The sequence below is a fragment of the Heterodontus francisci genome, chromosome 29, assembly GCF_036365525.1.
Source record: "Heterodontus francisci isolate sHetFra1 chromosome 29, sHetFra1.hap1, whole genome shotgun sequence".
NCBI lineage: Eukaryota > Metazoa > Chordata > Chondrichthyes > Heterodontiformes > Heterodontidae > Heterodontus > Heterodontus francisci.
This window is the reverse complement of record NC_090399.1, coordinates 48208153-48222461: the sequence shown is the minus strand read 5'-3', so window position 1 is coordinate 48222461 and position 14309 is coordinate 48208153. Positions and strand designations below refer to the sequence as shown.

The 14309-nt window shown below is 45.1% G+C and overlaps 5 non-coding genes across 5 annotated transcripts; all 5 read left to right on the top strand.

The window, feature by feature from the left end:
- The first annotated feature begins 1218 nt into the window (after positions 1-1218).
- trnah-gug (transfer RNA histidin (anticodon GUG)) lies at positions 1219-1290 on the top strand. The gene has a single exon. It is a non-coding gene; the product is annotated as a tRNA-His (tRNA).
- Positions 1291-4470: 3180 nt separating this feature from the next.
- Positions 4471-4542, top strand: trnah-gug (transfer RNA histidin (anticodon GUG)). Its single transcript has one exon. It is a non-coding gene; the product is annotated as a tRNA-His (tRNA).
- A 3180-nt stretch (positions 4543-7722) lies between these two features.
- On the top strand, positions 7723-7794 carry trnah-gug (transfer RNA histidin (anticodon GUG)). Its single transcript has one exon. It is a non-coding gene; the product is annotated as a tRNA-His (tRNA).
- Positions 7795-10974: 3180 nt separating this feature from the next.
- Positions 10975-11046, top strand: trnah-gug (transfer RNA histidin (anticodon GUG)). Its single transcript has one exon. It is a non-coding gene; the product is annotated as a tRNA-His (tRNA).
- A 3167-nt stretch (positions 11047-14213) lies between these two features.
- On the top strand, positions 14214-14285 carry trnah-gug (transfer RNA histidin (anticodon GUG)). Its single transcript has one exon. It is a non-coding gene; the product is annotated as a tRNA-His (tRNA).
- Positions 14286-14309: the final 24 nt, after the last annotated feature.

Below are 14309 nucleotides of genomic sequence, written 5' to 3'. Positions count from 1 at the left end.
GCTGCAATCACTCAGCAGGTCTGGCGGTATCTGTGGAAAGAGAAGCAGAGTTAACGTTTCGGGTCGGTGACCCTTCTTCGGAACTGGTGGTGCCTGCCTTCCTGTCTTGTGGATGGTGGGCAGGCTTTGGGGATTCAGAAGTTAAATTAGCAGCTTGTGACCTGCTCCTGTAGCCACAGTACTTATATGGCTGATCTAGTTCAGTTTCTGGCTAGTTGTAACCCGGCACATGTTGATAGTTCGGGATTCAGCGATGGTAATGCCATTGACTGTCAAGCGGAGATGGTTGGATACTCACTTGTTGCAGTTGGTCATTGCCTGGCACTTATGTGGCGCGAATGTAATTGTCTGCCTGTGTGCTTATTTCTGTCTATGTGTATCTTTCTGCGCCTCACATTTTCTACACGTTTCTGCGTGGCAGTTTGCCTAACAGATTCCTCGCTGCCTACATCCGGTTACTCTGCATCTTAATTTACAAAGAGACGGAAATGTGAATTATAAGTTTTCTTTCAACACTGTCCGATGGAAGGTGAAACAAGTGTCATCAAATATTTTTTTTCGAAAGATTCAGTGGAACAGGAACGATGCATCCCACCATATATCGGCTGTGGATGCGTTCCTCATTGGTATAATGCTGAGTATCCTCACCTGTCATATGGGACACCTGGGGTTGAAATTGCTGACAGCAACAATGCGATTTGAACAAGTCAACCCTTTCGTCATTGTTTAATTTCCTAAATATCATATACCTGGAACATTAACTCTGTTTCTCATGACAAAGTCAAAGCTGCTAATTAGCTCAAGCAGTGGCTTTTTATATATCAAGGTTCCAGCATCTTCAGCATTTCGCCTTTGTATGACGTTGGGGAATATATGACTCTTTTCGCGGAAAAAGTCGACTCCGTTTCGAACAGACAGCGTTTGATATTTCCCCCAACTTGCAATGCAAAACCATGGGCTGGGCGGGCAGTCATCAGGAAAGGCAGCTTTCAGTTAGTTTCGAAATTGAAATGTGCTGTTTAGGACAGCCTGGGTGAACGGTCTAAGGCAGTGGATTAAAGCTGTAATCGCTCCTGGGGCGTGTGTCGTATTACATTACTGCCAAAATTTTTTGCAGAACTGATGTTGGTCCCATCGCAAAAATGCATCGTTTCGAGGCAGTGTCGGTTGTGACATTGCTGCAGCTGCCCGAGTTCATAACCACAGCTAGTGTGTGGCGCCGTGATCGTATAGTGGTTAGTACTCTGCGTTGTGGCCGCAGCAACCTCGGTTCGAATCCGAGTCACGGCAATAACTGTTTGCAGTTCTCCTTTCTCCTCGGCGCCCACTTGGAGAGCCCACTAAAATCCGTGTTTATTTATATGCTTGTTTGCTGAACAAAAGCAATTTGCTCCATCCAAACCTCGCACTGTTGGGTGTCTGTGCTTGATGCTCCCCAATTCAAACCTGCCTCTTCCCTCACATTTTCCTCCCTTCCACAATCACTAACCCTACTTTACTTTAGTCCTTCCATTTCGTTGTCACTTTACTGCCGCCTTAACAACTATAATAATCACCATCAATACTTACGCCTTTACGCTGCTTTGCCGCCACCGCTCTTCCTCGAGGTCCATCTCCCATTCGCACTAATGTACATCTCTCCCTTGAAACCAGTCCATGCATTTAGACCTGTGGGACGGCTAGGCAGACAAGCGCTGCAAAAGCAGGTCTGGCCTTCCGAAGGGCAGCGGCCCGATTGTTCACAACATTATCTTCGGAATCTATTGATAATTTCAATGCTTACTGATGACCTGGACTTTCTTTGCCTCTAAACACCTATCACAGATCGCCAAAAGTACTGAAAGTCTTTGTTGTCTTCTTCATATAATGCTGCATTTTAATGGTCAATAGATATTGTGTGATTATTTCTCTGGTGTAAGTAATCTATTTTATATATTTGATCTTTGCCTCGGTGATTCATCTCTATCCTGCACGTTTAGCTTGAATCTGGTTGCAATTTATAATCAGAGATAAGGTTTGAGCAGCCGGCGGGCAGCAACAGAGACTGGGGCTGGTCTGTGCGCTGTGGGAGCAGACCACCACATTTCTGCTGTTCACATTCAGTATCCAGCAGAATACTGATGTCATATTGCCATTAAATATCAGAGGATTTAGATTATTGCACGGATCGCTGCAGTTCTTTTCGAGTTGAGGAATTTGCAGCAAATTGAATATCAGAGAACCAACTAAACAGTCGTTACCGAGATTCAACACACAGTGCAGAGTCAGCGAGGTGAGGATTAATTTTAAAGTGAACGGTCGTTTATCTGAAATGTTATCTTCCCTCCTCTCTCCACCGATGCTGCTTCATTTGCTGAACATTTCCAACATTGCTGTGCGCAAGTTAGACTGCCAGTCGCCACAGTGTTTTGCTGTCATAGCAGAGTTTAAATTGTTGATGAATAAGTAGCCACAGTTGTGATGGCCGAGTCCTTAATGCGTTGCATTTGCAATTCGCTCGTTTTTCCCCGAGGAGCGTCGAACCCCCTCACAACTGTCGGCTTAATATTTAACGCACGGCTTCACAAGGCTCATTTTATTTACCCCGCTCCCACTGGAAAGATTTGGGTAATATCGATATCGATCTCGAGGAAACGGGAGGATTGCCTCATCATCTGGATTAATTTCCTGACACTAGATCTGCATTTGGTTTAATATTTTCATTCAATAGGTACCTTTCAACCGTCTTTTCAAACAATCATGCTGCAAGCGAGAGGCGCACGGAGTAAATTCTTCGCCGGAGTGGAGACCTTGTCTGCGTGTGACGGTGGGACTTTGGTCCACACGGTAAATTCCGGTAAGCTTTCCGCAAGTTAAATGCAAATTAAGAGTCAGGCATTGTCATAGATTTTTCAAACTTCAAGTGTCTTAAATTGCCTTGTTAAACAGAAACTGCCTGGCAGTGGCATTTACTTGTCCATCAGCTGAACGAAGTTGGTTCAATAGCTTTAACTTACTGCAGCAGGAAGCTAAGCTAGCGAGCTAGTGACTCAACAGAGGCTCGATGAAAGCAATCAGGATTTTAAAGTGCACTGCAGCCACTGTGAGTCCGTGGTGGAAGGAGCGAATGTTGAAGTTGATTCATGGGGGTGTCAGTCAAGCGCGTTGTTTGTCCTGGATGGGGTCGAGCTTCTTGAGTGTTGCTGGAGCTGCACTCAACCAACAACTGGAGGGTATTCCAAAACACTCCTGACTGGTACAAAAACAAGAAATGCTGCAATCACTCAGCAGGTCTGGCGGCATCTGTGGAAAGAGAAGCAGAGTTAACGTTTCGGGTCAGTAACCCTTCTTCGGAACTGGTGGTGCCTGCCTTCCTGTCTTGTGGATGGTGGGCAGGCTTTGGGGATTCAGAAGTTAAATTAGCAGCTTGTGACCTGCTCCTGTAGCCACAGTACTTATATGGCTGATCTAGTTCAGTTTCTGGCTAGTTGTAACCCGGCACATGTTGATAGTTCGGGATTCAGCGATGGTAATGCCATTGACTGTCAAGCGGAGATGGTTGGATACTCACTTGTTGCAGTTGGTCATTGCCTGGCACTTATGTGGCGCGAATGTAATTGTCTGCCTGTGTGCTTATTTCTGTCTATGTGTATCTTTCTGCGCCTCACATTTTCTACACGTTTCTGCGTGGCAGTTTGCCTAACAGATTCCTCGCTGCCTACATCCGGTTACTCTGCATCTTAATTTACAAAGAGACGGAAATGTGAATTATAAGTTTTCTTTCAACAGTGTCCGATGGAAGGTGAAACAAGTGTCATCAAATATTTTTTTTCGAAAGATTCAGTGGAACAGGAACGATGCATCCCACCATATATAGGCTGTGGATGCGTTCCTCATTGGTATAATGCTGAGTATCCTCACCTGTCATATGGGACACCTGGGGTTGAAATTGCTGACAGCAACAATGCGATTTGAACAAGTCAACCCTTTCGTCATTGTTTAATTTCCTAAATATCATATACCTGGAACATTAACTCTGTTTCTCATGACAAAGTCAAAGCTGCTAATTAGCTCAAGCAGTGGCTTTTTATATATCAAGGTTCCAGCATCTTCAGCATTTCGCCTTTGTATGACGTTGGGGAATATATGACTCTTTTCGCGGAAAAAGTCGACTCCGTTTCGAACCGACAGCGTTTGATATTTCCCCCAACTTGCAATGCAAAACCATGGGCTGGGCGGTCATTCATCAGGAAAGGCAGCTTTCAGTTAGTTTCGAAATTGAAATGTGCTTTTTAGGACAGCCTGGGCGAACGGTCTAAGGCAGTGGATTAAAGCTGTAATCGCTCCTGGGGCGTGTGTCGTATTACATTACTGCCAAAATTTTTTACAGATCTGATGTTGGTCCCATCGCAAAAATGCATCGTTTCGAGGCAGTGTCGGTTGTGACATTGCTGCAGCTGCCCGGATTCGTAATCACAGCTAGTGTGTGGCGCCGTGATCGTATAGTGGTTAGTACTCTGCGTTGTGGCCGCAGCAACCTCGGTTCGAATCCGAGTCACGGCAATAACTGTTTGCAGTTCTCCTTTCTCCTCGGCGCCCACTTGGAGAGCCCACTAAAATCCGTGTTTTTTTATATGCTTGTTTGCTGAACAAAAGCAATTTGCTCCATCCAAACCTCGCACTGTTGGGTGTCTGTGCTTGATGCTCCCCAATTCAAACCTGCCTCTTCCCTCACATTTTCCTCCCTTCCACAATCACTAACCCTACTTTACTTTAGTCCTTCCATTTCGTTGTCACTTTACTGCCGCCTTAACAACTATAATAATCACCATCAATACTTACGCCTTTACGCTGCTTTGCCGCCACCGCTCTTCCTCGAGGTCCATCTCCCATTCGCACTAATGTACATCTCTCCCTTGAAACCAGTCCATGCATTTAGACCTGTGGGACGGCTAGGCAGACAAGCGCTGCAAAAGCAGGTCTGGCCTTCCGAAGGGCAGCGGCCCGATTGTTCACAACATTATCTTCGGAATCTATTGATAATTTCAATGCTTACTGATGACCTGGACTTTCTTTGCCTCGAAACACCTATCACAGATCGCCAAAAGTACTGAAAGTCTTTGTTGTCTTCTTCATATAATGCTGCATTTTAATGGTCAATAGATATTGTGTGATTATTTCTCTGGTGTAAGTAATCTATTTTATATATTTGATCTTTGCCTCGGTGATTCATCTCTATCCTGCACGTTTAGCTTGAATCTGGTTGCAATTTATAATCAGAGATAAGGTTTGAGCAGCCGGCGGGCAGCAACAGAGACTGGGGCTGGTCTGTGCGCTGTGGGAGCAGACCACCACATTTCTGCTGTTCACATTCAGTATCCAGCAGAATACTGATGTCATATTGCCATTAAATATCAGAGGATTTAGATTATTGCACGGATCGCTGCAGTTCTTTTCGAGTTGAGGAATTTGCAGCAAATTGAATATCAGAGAACCAACTAAACAGTCGTTACCGAGATTCAACACACAGTGCAGAGTCAGCGAGGTGAGGATTAATTTTAAAGTGAACGGTCGTTTATCTGAAATGTTATCTTCCCTCCTCTCTCCACCGATGCTGCTTCATTTGCTGAACATTTCCAACATTGCTGTGCGCAAGTTAGACTGCCAGTCGCCACAGTGTTTTGCTGTCATAGCAGAGTTTAAATTGTTGATGAATAAGTAGCCACAGTTGTGATGGCCGAGTCCTTAATGCGTTGCATTTGCAATTCGCTCGTTTTTCCCCGAGGAGCGTCGAACCCCCTCACAACTGTCGGCTTAATATTTAACGCACTGCTTCACAAGGCTCATTTTATTTACCCCGCTCCCTCTGGAAAGATTTGGGTAATATCGATATCGATCTCGAGGAAACGGGAGGATTGCCTCATCATCTGGATTAATTTCCTGACACTAGATCTGCATTTGGTTTAATATTTTCATTCAATAGGTACCTTTCAACCGTCTTTTCAAACAATCATGCTGCAAGCGAGAGGCGCACGGAGTAAATTCTTCGATGGAGTGGAGACCTTGTCTGCGTGTGACGGTGGGACTTTGGTCCACATGGTAAATTCCGGTAAGCTTTCCGCAAGTTAAATGCAAATTAAGAGTCAGGCATTGTCATAGATTTTTCAAACTTCAAGTGTCTTAAATTGCCTTGTTAAACAGAAACTGCCTGGCAGTGGCATTTACTTGTCCATCAGCTGAACGAAGTTGGTTCAATAGCTTTAACTTACTGCAGCAGGAAGCTAAGCTAGCGAGCTAGTGACTCAACAGAGGCTCGATGAAAGCAATCAGGATTTTAAAGTGCACTGCAGCCACTGTGAGTCCGTGGTGGAAGGAGCGAATGTTGAAGTTGATTCATGGGGGTGTCAGTCAAGCGCGTTGTTTGTCCTGGATGGGGTCGAGCTTCTTGAGTGTTGCTGGAGCTGCACTCAACCAACAACTGGAGGGTATTCCAAAACACTCCTGACTGGTACAAAAACAAGAAATGCTGCAATCACTCAGCAGGTCTGGCAGCATCTGTGGAAAGAGAAGCAGAGTTAACGTTTCGGGTCAGTGACCCTTCTTCGGAACTGGTGGTGCCTGCCTTCCTGTCTTGTGGATGGTGGGCAGGCTTTGGGGATTCAGAAGTTAAATTAACAGCTTGTGACCTGCTCCTGTAGCCACAGTACTTATATGGCTGATCTAGTTCAGTTTCTGGCTAGTTGTAACCCGGCACATGTTGATAGTTCGGGATTCAGCGATGGTAATGCCATTGACTGTCAAGCGGAGATGGTTGGATACTCACTTGTTGCAGTTGGTCATTGCCTGGCACTTATGTGGCGCGAATGTAATTGTCTGCCTGTGTGCTTATTTCTGTCTATGTGTATCTTTCTGCGCCTCACATTTTCTACACGTTTCTGCGTGGCAGTTTGCCTAACAGATTCCTCGCTGCCTACTTCCGGTTACTCTGCATCTTAATTTACAAAGAGACGGAAATGTGAATTATAAGTTTTCTTTCAACAGTGTCCGATGGAAGGTGAAACAAGTGTCATCAAATATTTTTTTTCGAAAGATTCAGTGGAACAGGAACGATGCATCCCACCATATATAGGCTGTGGATGCGTTCCTCATTGTTAAAATGCTGAGTATCCTCACCTGTCATATGGGACACCTGGGGTTGAAATTGCTGACAGCAACAATGCGATTTGAACAAGTCAACCCTTTCGTCATTGTTTAATTTCCTAAATATCATATACCTGGAACATTAACTCTGTTTCTCATGACAAAGTCAAAGCTGCTAATTAGCTCAAGCAGTGGCTTTTTATATATCAAGGTTCCAGCATCTTCAGCATTTCGCCTTTGTATGACGTTGGGGAATATATGACTCTTTTCGCGGAAAATGTCGACTCCGTTTCGAACCGACAGCGTTTGATATTTCCCCCAACTTGCAATGCAAAACCATGGGCTGGGCGGGCAGTCATCAGGAAAGGCAGCTTTCAGTTAGTTTCGAAATTGAAATGTGCTTTTTAGGACAGCCTGGGCGAACGGTCTAAGGCAGTGGATTAAAGCTGTAATCGCTCCTGGGGCGTGTGTCGTATTACATTACTGCCAAAATTTTTTACAGATCTGATGTTGGTCCCATCGCAAAAATGCATCGTTTCGAGGCAGTGTCGGTTGTGACATTGCTGCAGCTGCCCGGGTTCGTAACCACAGCTAGTGTGTGGCGCCGTGATCGTATAGTGGTTAGTACTCTGCGTTGTGGCCGCAGCAACCTCGGTTCGAATCCGAGTCACGGCAATAACTGTTTGCAGTTCTCCTTTCTCCTCGGCGCCCACTTGGAGAGCCCACTAAAATCCGTGTTCTTTTATATGCTTGTTTGCTGAACAAAAGCAATTTGCTCCATCCAAACCTCGCACTGTTGGGTGTCTGTGCTTGATGCTCCCCAATTCAAACCTGCCTCTTCCCTCACATTTTCCTCCCTTCCACAATCACTAACCCTACTTTACTTTAGTCCTTCCATTTCGTTGTCACTTTACTGCCGCCTTAACAACTATAATAATCACCATCAATACTTACGCCTTTACGCTGCTTTGCCGCCACCGCTCTTCCTCGAGGTCCATCTCCCATTCGCACTAATGTACATCTCTCCCTTGAAACCAGTCCATGCATTTAGACCTGTGGGACGGCTAGGCAGACAAGCGCTGCAAAAGCAGGTCTGGCCTTCCGAAGGGCAGCGGCCCGATTGTTCACAACATTATCTTCGGAATCTATTGATAATTTCAATGCTTACTGATGACCTGGACTTTCTTTGCCTCTAAACACCTATCACAGATCGCCAAAAGTACTGAAAGTCTTTGTTGTCTTCTTCATATAATGCTGCATTTTAATGTTCAATAGATATTGTGTGATTATTTCTCTGGTGTAAGTAATCTATTTTATATATTTGATCTTTACCTCGGTGATTCATCTCTATCCTGCACGTTTAGCTTGAATCTGGTTGCAATTTATAATCAGAGATAAGGTTTGAGCAGCCGGCGGGCAGCAACAGAGACTGGGGCTGGTCTGTGCGCTGTGGGAGCAGACCACCACATTTCTGCTGTTCACATTCAGTATCCAGCAGAATACTGATGTCATATTGCCATTAAATATCAGAGGATTTAGATTATTGCACGGATCGCTGCAGTTCTTTTCGAGTTGAGGAATTTGCAGCAAATTGAATATCAGAGAACCAACTAAACAGTCGTTACCGAGATTCAACACACAGTGCAGAGTCAGCGAGGTGAGGATTAATTTTAAAGTGAACGGTCGTTTATCTGAAATGTTATCTTCCCTCCTCTCTCCACCGATGCTGCTTCATTTGCTGAACATTTCCAACATTGCTGTGCGCAAGTTAGACTGCCAGTCGCCACAGTGTTTTGCTGTCATAGCAGAGTTTAAATTGTTGATGAATAAGTAGCCACAGTTGTGATGGCCGAGTCCTTAATGCGTTGCATTTGCAATTCGCTCGTTTTTCCCCGAGGAGCGTCGAACCCCCTCACAACTGTCGGCTTAATATTTAACGCACTGCTTCACAAGGCTCATTTTATTTACCCCGCTCCCTCTGGAAAGATTTGGGTAATATCGATATCGATCTCGAGGAAACGGGAGGATTGCCTCATCATCTGGATTAATTTCCTGACACTAGATCTGCATTTGGTTTAATATTTTCATTCAATAGGTACCTTTCAACCGTCTTTTCAAACAATCATGCTGCAAGCGAGAGGCGCACGGAGTAAATTCTTCGCCGGAGTGGAGACCTTGTCTGCGTGTGACGGTGGGACTTTGGTCCACATGGTAAATTCCGGTAAGCTTTCCGCAAGTTAAATGCAAATTAAGAGTCAGGCATTGTCATAGATTTTTCAAACTTCAAGTGTCTTAAATTGCCTTGTTAAACAGAAACTGCCTGGCAGTGGCATTTACTTGTCCATCAGCTGAACGAAGTTGGTTCAATAGCTTTAACTTACTGCAGCAGGAAGCTAAGCTAGCGAGCTAGTGACTCAACAGAGGCTCGATGAAAGCAATCAGGATTTTAAAGTGCACTGCAGCCACTGTGAGTCCGTGGTGGAAGGAGCGAATGTTGAAGTTGATTCATGGGGGTGTCAGTCAAGCGCGTTGTTTGTCCTGGATGGGGTCGAGCTTCTTGAGTGTTGCTGGAGCTGCACTCAACCAACAAATGGAGGGTATTCCAAAACACTCCTGACTGGTACAAAAACAAGAAATGCTGCAATCACTCAGCAGGTCTGGCGGCATCTGTGGAAAGAGAAGCAGAGTTAACGTTTCGGGTCAGTGACCCTTCTTCGGAACTGGTGGTGCCTGCCTTCCTGTCTTGTGGATGGTGGGCAGGCTTTGGGGATTCAGAAGTTAAATTAGCAGCTTGTGACCTGCTCCTGTAGCCACAGTACTTATATGGCTGATCTAGTTCAGTTTCTGGCTAGTTGTAACCCGGCACATGTTGATAGTTCGGGATTCAGCGATGGTAATGCCATTGACTGTCAAGCGGAGATGGTTGGATACTCACTTGTTGCAGTTGGTCATTGCCTGGCACTTATGTGGCGCGAATGTAATTGTCTGCCTGTGTGCTTATTTCTGTCTATGTGTATCTTTCTGCGCCTCACATTTTCTACACGTTTCTGCGTGGCAGTTTGCCTAACAGATTCCTCGCTGCCTACTTCCGGTTACTCTGCATCTTAATTTACAAAGAGACGGAAATGTGAATTATAAGTTTTCTTTCAACAGTGTCCGATGGAAGGTGAAACAAGTGTCATCAAATATTTTTTTTCGAAAGATTCAGTGGAACAGGAACGATGCATCCCACCATATATAGGCTGTGGATGCGTTCCTCATTGTTAAAATGCTGAGTATCCTCACCTGTCATATGGGACACCTGGGGTTGAAATTGCTGACAGCAACAATGCGATTTGAACAAGTCAACCCTTTCGTCATTGTTTAATTTCCTAAATATCATATACCTGGAACATTAACTCTGTTTCTCATGACAAAGTCAAAGCTGCTAATTAGCTCAAGCAGTGGCTTTTTATATATCAAGGTTCCAGCATCTTCAGCATTTCGCCTTTGTATGACGTTGGGGAATATATGACTCTTTTCGCGGAAAAAGTCGACTCCGTTTCGAACCGACAGCGTTTGATATTTCCCCCAACTTGCAATGCAAAACCATGGGCTGGGCGGGCAGTCATCAGGAAAGTCAGCTTTCAGTTAGTTTCGAAATTGAAATGTGCTTTTTAGGACAGCCTGGGCGAACGGTCTAAGGCAGTGGATTAAAGCTGTAATCGCTCCTGGGGCGTGTGTCGTATTACATTACTGCCAAAATTTTTTACAGATCTGATGTTGGTCCCATCGCAAAAATGCATCGTTTCGAGGCAGTGTCGGTTGTGACATTGCTGCAGCTGCCCGGGTTCGTAACCACAGCTAGTGTGTGGCGCCGTGATCGTATAGTGGTTAGTACTCTGCGTTGTGGCCGCAGCAACCTCGGTTCGAATCCGAGTCACGGCAATAACTGTTTGCAGTTCTCCTTTCTCCTCGGAGCCCACTAAAATCCGTGTTTATTTATATGCTTGTTTGCTGAACAAAAGCAATTTGCTCCATCCAAACCTCGCACTGTTGGGTGTCTGTGCTTGATGCTCCCCAATTCAAACCTGCCTCTTCCCTCACATTTTCCTCCCTTCCACAATCACTAACCCTACTTTACTTTAGTCCTTCCATTTCGTTGTCACTTTACTGCCGCCTTAACAACTATAATAATCACCATCAATACTTACGCCTTTACGCTGCTTTGCCGCCACCGCTCTTCCTCGAGGTCCATCTCCCATTCGCACTAATGTACATCTCTCCCTTGAAACCAGTCCATGCATTTAGACCTGTGGGACGGCTAGGCAGACAAGCGCTGCAAAAGCAGGTCTGGCCTTCCGAAGGGCAGCGGCCCGATTGTTCACAACATTATCTTCGGAATCTATTGATAATTTCAATGCTTACTGATGACCTGGACTTTCTTTGCCTCTAAACACCTATCACAGATCGCCAAAAGTACTGAAAGTCTTTGTTGTCTTCTTCATATAATGCTGCATTTTAATGGTCAATAGATATTGTGTGATTATTTCTCTGGTGTAAGTAATCTATTTTATATATTTGATCTTTGCCTCGGTGATTCATCTCCATCCTGCACGTTTAGCTTGAATCTGGTTGCAATTTATAATCAGAGATAAGGTTTGAGCAGCCGGCGGGCAGCAACAGAGACTGGGGCTGGTCTGTGCGCTGTGGGAGCAGACCACCACATTTCTGCTGTTCACATTCAGTATCCAGCAGAATACTGATGTCATATTGCCATTAGATATCAGAGGATTTAGATTATTGCACGGATCGCTGCAGTTCTTTTCGAGTTGAGGAATTTGCAGCAAATTGAATATCAGAGAACCAACTAAACAGTCTTTACCGAGATTCAACACACAGTGCAGAGTCAGCGAGGTGAGGATTAATTTTAAAGTGAACGGTCGTTTATCTGAAATGTTATCTTCCCTCCTCTCTCCACCGATGCTGCTTCATTTGCTGAACATTTCCAACATTGCTGTGCGCAAGTTAGACTGCCAGTCGCCACAGTGTTTTGCTGTCATAGCAGAGTTTAAATTGTTGATGAATAAGTAGCCACAGTTGTGATGGCCGAGTCCTTAATGCGTTGCATTTGCAATTCGCTCGTTTTTCCCCGAGGAGCGTCGAACCCCCTCACAACTGTCGGCTTAATATTTAACGCACTGCTTCACAAGGCTCATTTTATTTACCCCGCTCCCTCTGGAAAGATTTGGGTAATATCGATATCGATCTCGAGGAAACGGGAGGATTGCCTCATCATCTGGATTAATTTCCTGACACTAGATCTGCATTTGGTTTAATATTTTCATTCAATAGGTATCTTTCAACCGTCTTTTCAAACAATCATGCTGCAAGCGAGAGGCGCACGGAGTAAATTCTTCGCCGGAGTGGAGACCTTGTCTGCGTGTGACGGTGGGACTTTGGTCCACATGGTAAATTAAGGGAAGCTTTCCGCAAGTTAAATGCAAATTAAGAGTCAGGCATTGTCATAGATTTTTCAAACTTCAAGTGTCTTAAATTGCCTTGTTAAACAGAAACTGCCTGGCAGTGGCATTTACTTGTCCATCAGCTGAACGAAGTTGGTTCAATAGCTTTAACTTACTGCAGCAGGAAGCTAAGCTAGCGAGCTAGTGACTCAACAGAGGCTCGATGAAAGCAATCAGGATTTTAAAGTGCACTGCAGCCACTGTGAGTCCGTGGTGGAAGGAGCGAATGTTGAAGTTGATTCATGGGGGTGTCAGTCAAGCGCGTTGTTTGTCCTGGATGGGGTCGAGCTTCTTGAGTGTTGCTGGAGCTGCACTCAACCAACAAATGGAGGGTATTCCAAAACACTCCTGACTGGTACAAAAACAAGAAATGCTGCAATCACTCAGCAGGTCTGGCGGCATCTGTGGAAAGAGAAGCAGAGTTAACGTTTCGGGTCAGTGACCCTTCTTCGGAACTGGTGGTGCCTGCCTTCCTGTCTTGTGGATGGTGGGCAGGCTTTGGGGATTCAGAAGTTAAATTAGCAGCTTGTGACCTGCTCCTGTAGCCACAGTACTTATATGGCTGATCTAGTTCAGTTTCTGGCTAGTTGTAACCCGGCACATGTTGATAGTTCGGGATTCAGCGATGGTAATGCCATTGACTGTCAAGCGGAGATGGTTGGATACTCACTTGTTGCAGTTGGTCATTGCCTGGCACTTCAGTGGCGCGAATGTAATTGTCTGCCTGTGTGCTTATTTCTGTCTATGTGTATCTTTCTGCGCCTCACATTTTCTACACGTTTCTGCGTGGCAGTTTGCCTAACAGATTCCACGCTGCCTACATCCGGTTACTCTGCATCTTAATTTACAAAGAGACGGAAATGTGAATTATAAGCTTTCTTTCAACAGTGTCCGATGGAAGGTGAAACAAGTGTCATCAAATATTTTTTTTCGAAAGATTCAGTGGAACAGGAACGATGCATCCCACCATATATAGGCTGTGGATGCGTTCCTCATTGGTATAATGCTGAGTATCCTCACCTGTCATATGGGACACCTGGGTTTGAAATTGCTGACAGCAACAATGCGATTTGAACAAGTCAACCCTTTCGTCATTGTTTAATTTCCTAAATATCATATACCTGGAACATTAACTCTGTTTCTCATGACAAAGTCAAAGCTGCTAATTAGCTCAAGCAGTGGCTTTTTATATATCAAGGTTCCAGCATCTTCAGCATTTCGCCTTTGTATGACGTTGGGGAATATATGACTCTTTTCGCGGAAAAAGTCGACTCCGTTTCGAACCGACAGCGTTTGATATTTCCCCCAACTTGCAATGCAAAACCATGGGCTGGGCGGGCAGTCATCAGGAAAGGCAGCTTTCAGTTAGTTTCGAAATTGAAATGTGCTGTTTAGGACAGCCTGGGCGAACGGTCTAAGGCAGTGGATTAAAGCTGTAATCGCTCCTGGGGCGTGTGTCGTATTACATTACTGCCAATATTTTTTACAGATCTGATGTTGGTCCCATCGCAAAAATGCATCGTTTCGAGGCAGTGTCGGTTGTGACATTGCTGCAGCTGCCCTAGTTCGAAACCACAGCTAGTGTGTGGCGCCGTGATCGTATAGTGGTTAGTACTCTGCGTTGTGGCCGCAGCAACCTCGGTTCGAATCCGAGTCACGGCAATAGCTGTTTGCAGTTTTCCTTTC